Here is an 11,015-nt window from a genome sequence, read left to right as displayed (position 1 = left end):
TTAATCCAAGAGAGATTGTAAAGGAAGACAATGAAAAGGGCTTGACTGATGAATGGCTATTCCAAGCAAAGGAAAGAGAAGAAGTGAAAAAAATGATTTTGCTATTGTAAACTATAAGGGCTAGGAGAATTATGGTACAATATACATAGATGGAAAATTGAGGACATAATTTGGTTTGGGGAAAGAAACATTGTTTGATATGTAAATGGTACCCTGTAGCCATCTAGGGATATAGGTTGTAGGCTTCACATAGTTTGTTTCTAGACATTATATCCTGGTTTGCCTCAGAGAGTTACACTTTAAGCCTGTTGTTTCAGCATTATTTTTTAATATTGCCCCTTTCACTTGCAAAAGTGTGCTATTTGTACAATAAATTATGCAGTTACCCTAACAGGAATCCAGTAAGGTGTGGAATTTTGTAACTCTCCAGTATTTCCAGATGAAGTTAAGTTTAAGAAATAATGCCAGAGAATTTTGATAAATACCAGCAGGACACAGTGATATAAGTTGTTTAACAGCTAAACCGTACCTCAAAATGTGCAACATCTCTTCCAAGGTCACAGTGGAACAAAATCTGGAAGCTAAAATCTTAGGTGTTTTGTTTTTTTTTTTCCCCAGAGACATGAAAACATCACACATTACATGTAATTAGAGGTGGAGAAAGAATAAAATAATACTAGGAATATATCTTCTATGATAAATCTTTGTTGGGGGAGTTCAATTAACCAGACAGAGATAGGAACTGAAAACAAGGGGGCTGAGAATAGTTTTAATTTATATTATCTTTAACACTGAAACATAACATCTGTACGACACCTGGATGGAAAACTAATCTCTACCTGAGTTTGGGAAATTTTGACTCTCCTGACACAACTTTAAACTTTATTTGAACCCAAATTGTTTAAAGTGTATCTAAAACACAGAAATGGATATATCCCACCTGGTTGCTGTCTGACTTAACCAATGGGCTTCGAACATTTTTGGTCAGGATGAATATTGGAAATAGGAGGAAACTAATTTTAGCTTGATTGATTATAATACTATCTCTTCAAATCTTGCTTATTCTCATGTATTTTAAATATTGCATCTGTTTAGGAACCCTTCTTAATAGAGCAGTATATAAAACATATGCAGACTTTGGAGGATGGTAGCAGCACAGAAAAAGTCATATGGACTCCATTCAGCTGAGTACAAAATTAAGCATATGGAGGAGTTGAATTTTGATCCCAGTTCTGCTATTACCTTGCAATGTCACTCACAGAAAAATGTCTCATTCCCTCTGTACTCCAATACCTTCTTATTAAGAATGAGAGGCATCCTGACATCGATTGTGTGGATTAAATACGGAACTGACTCATTCATTTCAATATGAGTTTGGAAAGTTACAAAACAATGTAAACTACTATTAAACTTAGGTCAACGTACACATAATTCATCTTTAGAAATGTTGTTGACATCATGCTCTGCTTGATACTGGCAATCTTCAAATTCTGCTCTAGTATTTCTTGGTTTTCTTTATAAAATCTTTAGAGGATAAGTTGGGAAGATGCTCTTTCATGTAATTTCTTCACCTAAGTATTCGTGCCTCTGGGCTTAGCCAAATTATTGTCTCTAAATCATAAATTAGTACTGTCCCATGACTCTATAAAACCCTGCCTCAATCCTTAAAAATTTGTTATTAAAATTCATACATTTTCATTTTAGGAAAAAAAAGATAAACATGATATTTTTAAAATTAAATTACCTGTTATCTCATTTCTCAGGGATAACTTTTTAAAAACAAACTGTATTGTATTTATTTGGTCTCACTTTTATTTGTGAGTAAATTTGTATTTATAAGTGATATAGAAGAATGTATACATATGTGTAAATGTAAACGTGATTGTGAGTATCCAACATTTTACTGATTAATGTACTCTTTAACTGTCTAAAACAGGCTTGATTCAAATCTTATCCATGCTCTTTGCATTTTTAATGCTATATCTGTCTCTTGGAAGACACCCTCAGCAAATGGTCTCACCTCTATTTTTTTTTAACAACTTTATTGGAGTATAATTGCTTCACAACGTTGTGTTAGTTTCTGCTGTACAACAAAGTGAATCGGCTATATGTATACACATATCCCCATATCCCCTCCCTCTTGCATCTCCCTCACACCCTCCCTATCCCACCCCTCTAAGTGGTCACAAAGCACAGAGCTGATCTCCCTGTGTGATGCTGCTGCTTCCCACTAGCTATCTATTTTTCATTTGGTAATGTATATATGTCAATGCTTCTCTCTCATTTTGTCCTAGCTTACACTTCCCCCTCCCCACGTCCTCAAGTCCATTCTCTACATCTGTGTCTTTATTCCTGTCCTGCCCCTAAGTTTGTCAGAAATTTGTTTTTTTTTTTTTAGATTCCATATATATGTGTTAGCATATGGTACTTGTTTTTCTCTTTCTGACTTACTTCACTCTATATGACAGACTCTAGGTCCAGCCATCTTACTACAAATAACTCAATTTCATTTCTTTTTAAGACTGAGTAATATTCCATTGTATATATGTGCCACATCTTCTTTATCCATTCATCTGTCAATGGACACTTAGGTTACTTCCTGGCTATTGTAAACAGAGCTGCAATGAACATTATGGTACATGACTCTTTTTGAATTATGGTTTTCTCAGGTATATGTCCAATAGTGGGATTGCTGGGTCATATGGTAGTTCTATTTTTAGTTTTTTAAGGAACCTCCATACTGTTCTCCATAGTGGCTGTATCAAAAGCCCATCAGTTGGGAATGATCTCATCTTCTTGCTACCAGACCTGACAACTATCCTCTCCTTTGCCACCCAGTTACAGTAGGGAACATGTTTTTTTTTTTCTTTCCACAGGCAGTAGAGCCAATTGTGTATATTCTCAGGAATCTCATTATAACAATTATTCTTTCAGTCTTCTCTTTAGTTGGCTCACTCATACTGACTGACATTTAACTTTTGTTTTTCAGATGTAGAGATTGTTATTTCTACATAATGATGGCTCTCAGGTGCATATTTGAATAACTCACACTCCTTAGCTCATGACTGGCAATGAACAATTTCACAATTTCTTTCCTTAACTCCAAGCCGGTACCCCTCCAACCAGAGGGACCCAATCCAAACCATTTATCCACACAAAGACAGTCTTATCCTTACATATTCATAATATATATAGTATACTTGTGTTGGAATTTTCTGCCTCGTATAGAACCAAAAAATGTTATTATCAGATAGATATGTAAATATGTTAATATCAGTTTTATGACTAATAAAAAAGAGCTAGGTTGAGATTTTGGCCCTGGCATGAGGCCAAATAGACTTGCTGACAGTCTTCTCTATATACTTTTTGCTTTTCTTTTCTTTCCTTATTGCACAAGTTGGGACTGCCCAAAAAATCATGAAAGAACAACACAAATTACAATTAGGGAAAATCAGGAATGAAATTACAGAAATCAAGAAAGAATTAGAATAAAATAAAAATATTTCAGAAATTAGTATTAAAGTAGAAAAAGCATAAACAGGAATTAAAACAACAGATAATTCCTCAAGCTAAACAGAAGTTGAAAAGGAAGAATATTAAAAGTGGAAAAGAAGTAACACATCTCAGGATTTGGAAGGAAATGGTAAATGTAAAACATATGCAAAGAAGATCCAACATATGTGTGATAGGAATTTCAAAAGAAGAAAAATTGAAGGACACAAATACTAATAACAAATATTTAAGAAATTGAAAAGTCACTAGAATGATCAATTCTGAGACTTAGCCTAGTAAAACACAACAATAAATCTTAAAATACTCTTTTGAAATAAAAATGAAGACCTCCAAATAAATCACTTATGAGAGAAAGATCATCATGTCATCAGAACTTTTTAATAACAACTCTACGTCAGTTGCCAATGCTTATTCAAGGAAAGAACGTGTGAATCAAGTATATGATATCTTGACAAACTGATTTTCAAAATAAAAGCAGAATTAAAGTAATCAAAATGCAAAATCCCAGAGAATTTTAGTCTCATGAGACTTTTCTAAAAAATCCACTAAAAATGAACTTTAGATTACCAAAATAATTGGAAGAATATAGATAAAAAAGATCATGAGTATATAAAAACATTGCATTTGGAACTAAGAATAAACTATGGTTATATGGGATAAATTGTGTATCATAGGGATATGCTTTGACAAAACATATGGTTAAATTATAAAAAAATAAGAGGACAATGGAAAGAGCATGTCAAAATATATAATAACAGTTATTACCTGAAAGTAAAATGATATTACTTCAAATTCTATGATATGGGAGAGGCTGGAGTAGGGGAAGAAAAGTTTATTAGATATTTTCAATCTTCTTAGCAAAGCACCAATAGAAAATAATTCTTGAAAGGATACCAGAAAATGATGTTAATATTAAAGCAAACATAGGAACAAAAATGCAAAACTCCCTAAAACAAACCATATACTAAAATATAATGTGCTACTCTCATCTAAAGAGGGATATTCCTAAAAAACGATGGAAGGATAAATCATAAAATAATAAATGAATGAATGAACTTGTAAGAGAGGGAGGGAATAGAGTAGACATAACAGGGATAGAGTTTACTTTTCTTTAAATGTGACCTATTTCCAAGACTTAACTTGGAGCTATGCAAAAATTTTAAGTAAAAATGAAACTATTAAAAATATTTTAAATTTCTGAAATGTTTCATTATGTGAACTAAACCAAAGCATATACTTGGAGGCATAGAAAGGGATTAGTCTAAGTCATTTGGAACACATTAATTTGATAATACTCACTAATGTATTATGTTGAATTATAAGAAAGACTGCAAAATAAAAATGTATAGAGTTTTTGGTAATCATATTACTGGTGGTAGTTGTCACTATTATAATTTTGATTCACTGTGTGTAATGTGAGATAAAATTAATGGGTAATTATGTAATATTTTAATTCTAGCATCTTCAGTGTCCTTGACAACTGGAATTTTTCAGCATTGAAGGAAGTAGATGAAAATGTAAGATAGAAGTTATGTAAAGATCTTATAAAGTAGCCACATGATTTCATTACTTATTGCATCACAAATATAGCTCTTGATCTATCCAATGAAGAGGATGAAAAACAGCAAATAACTCAGAAGCAGTGAATATGCTGAATTTCCAAATTGTGGTCACATCACAAGGAGCCAGGACAGTTGTAGAAATTGCTGATTTCAAATCTGATGAAATAAGTGTTTAAGTATGGGCAAGCTTTACAAATCTTACAGCAAGGAAGTTACCAATGACCTCTAGGTTTGGGTCAAAGAATTCAAAAGACAAATTTAAAGAGGCTCTCATGGTCAAAATTAATATAATTTGTAAACCAAAAATAGTAATAAGGCAAGAGATTCATAGCATAATGTCTATTACATCCATGATTTGAAAATCATTCAAAAGAGATTGATCACCAGAGAAGAATGATAATTAATCAACTCATTAGTTTTTGTTTTGTTTTGTTTTGTTTTTTAGAAAGGAAAAAGTAAATCTGTCTTTATTTTTAAATCACGTGCCATCTACTAAAAAATTCCTCAGGAATCTCCAAAACAATCTACTACAATTAATAAGTGACTTTAGCAAGTTCACAGGATACATTTAAAAATTAATTTAGTTTATATATGAATATTAATTGGAAATTCAAATTAAAGCAATTCCATTTGCAATGTCATTTAAGGAATAAATTTAACAAATTATATAAAGTCTCAAAAAATAAATTTAACAAATGATATAAAATCATTTTTAAATAAATTTAACAAATGATAAAATACATAACATTTCCTGAGAGAAATAAAGAATACTAAATGACTGGAGAGATATATCATGATTATGAATTGCAACACTTGATATTGCTATCAATTCTCTACATTCTTCCAAAACTGCAATTCTAGTCAAAATATCCACAGGCTCCTTTTTGTAGAAAGTGACAAACCGATCTCAAATTTATATAGAAATACAAAAGACCTAGAATGGTCAAAGCAATTTTGACAAAGTAAAAACAAATTGGAGGACTTATAATATCTGATTTCAAGACAGTATACATTAACAGTAATCAAGACTGGGTGTATGGGTGTTAGGGTAGACAAATTGGGACAGATTACAAAAGACCCATTATGTAGCCTGTTCATTTTCAGCCAAGGGGCCAAGATAATTCAACTAGGAAAGGATAGTCATTTCAACATTGCTTTTTTTTTTTACATCTTTATTGGAGTATAATTGCTTTACAATGGTGTGTTAGTTTCTGCTTTATAACAAAGTAAATCAGTTATACATATACATATGTTCCCAAATCTCATCCCTCTTGCGCCTCCCTCCCTCCCACACTCCCTATCCCACCCCTCTATGTGGTCACAAAGCACCGAGCTGATTTCCCTGTGCTATGTGGCTGCTTCCCACTAATTTTCTACCTTACGTTTGGTAGAGTATTTATGTCCATGCCACTCTCTCACTTGTCACAGCTTACCCTTCCCCCTTCCCATATCCTCAAGTCCATTTGCTAGTAGGTCTGTGTTTTTATTCCTGTCTTACCCCTAGGTTCTTCATGACATTTTTTTTCTTAAATTCCATATATATGTGTTAGGATACAGTATTTGTCTTTCTCTTTCTGACTTACTTCACTCTGTATGACAGACGCTAGGTCCATCCACTTCACTACAAATAACTCAATTTCTTTTCTTTTTATGGCTGAGTAATATTCCATTGTATATATGTGCCATATCTTCTTTATCGATTCATCCAATGATGGACACTTAGTTTGTTTCCATCTCCTGGCTATTGTAAATAGAGCTGCAATGAACATTTTGGTATATGACTCTTTTTGAATTATGGTTGTCTCAGGGTATATGCCCAGTAGTGGGATTGCTGGGTCATATGGTAGTTCTATTTGTAGTTTTTAAGGAACTTCCATACTGTTCTCCATAGTGGCTGTACCAATTCACATTCCCACCAGCAGTGCAAGAGGGTTCCTTTCTCTCCACACCCTCTCCAGCATTTATTGGTTCTAGATTTTTTGATGATGGCCATTCTGACTGGTGTGAGATGATATCTCACTGTAGTTTTGATTTGCATTTCTCTAATGATTAATGATGTTGAACATTCTTTCATGTGTTTGTAGGCAGTCTGTATATCATCTTTGGAGAAATGTCTATTTACGTCTTCTGCGCATTTTTGGATTGGGTTGTTTGTTTTCTTGTTATTGAGCTGCATGAGCTGCTTGTAAATTTCGGAGATTAATCCTTTGTCAGTTGCTTCATTTGCAAATATTTTCTCCCATTCTGAGGGTTGTCTTTTGGTCTTGTTTATGGTTTCCTTTGATGTGCAAAAGCTTTGAAGTTTCATTAGGTTCCATTTGTTTATTTTTGTTTTTATTTCCATTTCTCTAGGAGGTGGGTCAAAAAGGATCTTGCTGTGATTTATGCCATAAAGAGTTCTGCCTATGTTTTCCTCTAACAGTTTGATAGTTTCTGGCCTTACATTTAGGCATTTAATCCAATTTGAGCTTATTTTTGTGTATGGTGTTAGGGAGTGTTCTAATCTCATACTTTTACATGTACCTGTCCAGTTTTCCCAGCACCGCATATTGAAGAGGCTGTCCTTTCTCCACTGTACATTCCTGCCTCCTTTATAAAAGATAAGGTGGCCATATGTGCGTGGGTTTATCTCTGGATTTTCTATCCTGTTCCATTGATCTATATTTCTGTTTTTGAGCCAGTACCATACTGTCTTGATTACTGTAGCTTTGTAGTATAGTCTGAAGTCAGGGAGCCTGATTCCTCCAGCTCCGTTTTTCTTTCTCAAGATTGCTTTGGCTAGTCAGGGTCTTTTGTGTTTCCATACAAGTTGTGGATTTTTTGTTCTCATTCTGTGAAAAATGCCAGTGGTAGTTTGATAAGGATTGCATTGAATCTGTAGGTTTCTTTGGGTAGTAGAGTCATTTTCACAATGTTGATTCTTCCAATCCAAGAACATGGTATATCTCTCCATCTATTTATATTATCTTTAATTTCTTTCAAGTGTCTTATAAGTTTTTGCGTACAGGTCTTTTGTCTTCTTAGGTAAATTTGTCCCTGGATATTTTAATCTTTTTGTTGCAATGGTAAATGGGTGTGTTTCCTTAAATTGTCTTTCAGATATTTTATCATTAGTGTATAGGAATGCCAGAGATTTCTGTGCATTAATTTTGTATCCTGCTACTTTACCAAATTCATTGATTAGCTCTAGCAGTTTTCTGGTAGCATCTTTAGGATTCTTTATATATAGTATCATGTCATCTGCAAACAGTGACAACTTTACTTCTTCTTTTCCAATTTGGATTCCTTTTATTTCCCTTTCTTCTCTGATTGCTGTGGCTAAAACTTCCAAAACTATGTTGAATAAGAGTGGTGAGAGTGTGCAACCTTGTCTTTTTCCTGATCTTTGTGGAAATGCTTTCAGTATTTCACCATTGAGGATGATGTTGTCTGTGCGTTTGTCATATATGGCCTTCATTGTGTTGAGGAAAGTTTCCTCTATGCCTACTTTCTAGTGGGTTTTTATCATAAATGGGTGTTGAATTTTGTCAAAAGCTTTCTCTGCATCTATTGAGATGACCATATGTTTTTTCTCCTTCAGTTTGTTAATATGGTGTATCACATTGATTGATTTGTGTATATTGAAGAATCCTTGCAACCCTGGAATAAAGCCCACTTGATCATGGTATATGATCCTTTTAATGTGCTGTTGGAATCTGTTTGCTAGTATTTTGTTGAGTATTTGCATCAACAGTATTTGCAATCTATGTTCAATAGTATTTCCTTCTATGTTCATCGGTGATATTGGCCTGTAGTTTTCTTTCTTTGTGACATCCTTGTCTGGTTTTGGTGTCAGGGTGATGGTGGCCTCGTAGAATTAGTTTGGGAGTGTTCCTCCCTCTGCTACATTTTGGAAGAGTTTTAGAAGGATAGGTGTTAGCTCTTCTCTAAATGTTTGATGGAATTCGCCTGTGAAGCCATCTGGTCCTGGGCTTTTGTTTGATGGAATATTTTTAATCACAGTTTAAATTTCAGTGCTTGTGATTGGTCTGTTCATATTTTCTATTTCTTCCTGATTCAGTTTGGCAGCTTGTGCATTTGTAAGAGTTTGCCTATTTCTTCCAGGTTGTCCATTTTATTGGCATAGATTTCCTTGTAGTAATCTCTCATGATCTTTTGTATTTCTGCAGTGTCAGTTGTTACTTCTGCTTTTTCATTTCTAATTCTATTGATTTGAGTTTTCTCCCTTTACTTCTTGATGAGTCTGGGTAATGGTTTATCAATTTTGTTTATCTTCTCAAAGAACCAGCCTTTAGTTTTATTGATCTTTGCTATCATTTCCTTCATTTCTTTTTCATTTATTTCTGATCTGATCTTTAAGATTTCTTTCCTTCTGGTAACTTTGGGGATTTTTGTTCTTCTTTCTCTAATTGCTTTATGAGCAAGGTTAGGTTGTTTATTCGAGATGTTTCCTGTTTCTTAAGGTAGGATTGTATTGCTATAAACTTCCTTCTTAAAACTGCTTTTGCTGCCTCCCATAGTTTTTGGGTCATCGTGTCTCCATTGTCATTTGTTTCTAGGTATTTTTTTTATTTCCTCTTTTATTTCTTCAGTGATCACTTCGTTATTAAGTAGTGTATTGTTTAGCCTCCATGTTTTTGTATTTTTTCAGATCTTTTCCTGTAATTGATATCTAATCTCATAACGTTGTTGTCAGAAAAGATACTTGATACAATTTTAATTTTCTTAAATTTACCAAGGCCTCATTTGTGACCCAAGATCTGATCTATCCCAGAGAATGTTCCATGAGCACTTGAGAAAAATATGTATTCTGCTGTTTTTGGATGTAATGTCCTATAAATATCAATTAAGTCCATCTTGTTTAGTCTATCATTTAAAGCTTGTGTTTCCTTATTTGTTTTCATTTGGGATGATCTGTCCATTGGTGAAAGTGGGGTGTTAAAGTCCCCTACTATGAATGTGTTACTGTCAATTTCTCCTTTTATGGCTGCTAGTATTTGCCTTTTGTATTCAGGTGCTCCTATGTTGGGTGCATAACTATTTACAATTGTTACATCTTCTTCTTGGATCGATCCCTTGATCATTATGTAGTGTCCTTCTTTATCTCATCTAATAGTCTTTATTTTAAAGTCTATTTTCTGATATGAGAATTGTTACTCCAGCTTTCTTTTGGTTTCCATTTGCATGGAATATCTTTTTCCATCCCCTCACTTTCAGTCTGTATCTGTCTCTAGGTCTGAAGTGGGTCTCTTGTAGACAGCATATATATGGGTCTTGTTTTTGTATCCATTCAGCCAGTCTGTGTCTTTTGGTGGGAGCATTTAGTCCATTTATATTTAAGGTAATTATTGATATGTATGTTCCTATTCCCATTTTCTTAATTGTTTTGGGTTTGTTATTGTAGGTCTTTTCCTTCTCTTGTGTTTCTTACCTAGAGAAGATCCTTTACCATTTGTTGTAAAGGTGGTTTGGTGGTGCTGAACTCTCTCAGCTTTTGCTTGTCTGTAAAGGTTTTAATTTCTCCATCAAATCTGAATGAGATCCTTGCTGGGTAGAGTAATCTTGGTTGTAGGTTTTTCTCCTTCATCACTTTAAATATGTCCTGCCAGTCCCTTATGGCTTGCAGAGTTTCTGCTGAAAGATCAGCTGTTAACCTTATGGGGATTCTCTTGTGTGTTATTTGTTGCTTTTCCCTTGCTGCTTTTAATATGTTTTCTTTGTATTTAATTTTTGACAGTTTGATTAATATGTGTCTTGGCATATTTCTCCTTGGATTTATCCTGTATGGGTCTCTCTGTGCTTCCTGGACTTGATTAATTATTTCCTTTCCCATATTAGGGAAGTTTTCAACTATAATCTCTTCAAATATTTTCTCAGTCCCTTTCTTTTTCTCTTCTTTTTCTGGAACCCCTATAATTCGAGTGTTGGTGTGTTTAGTGT

This window comes from Orcinus orca, chromosome 5 (genome assembly GCF_937001465.1).
Source record: "Orcinus orca chromosome 5, mOrcOrc1.1, whole genome shotgun sequence".
In the NCBI taxonomy this organism is placed as follows: domain Eukaryota; kingdom Metazoa; phylum Chordata; class Mammalia; order Artiodactyla; family Delphinidae; genus Orcinus; species Orcinus orca.
This window is presented reverse-complemented; position numbering follows the sequence as displayed.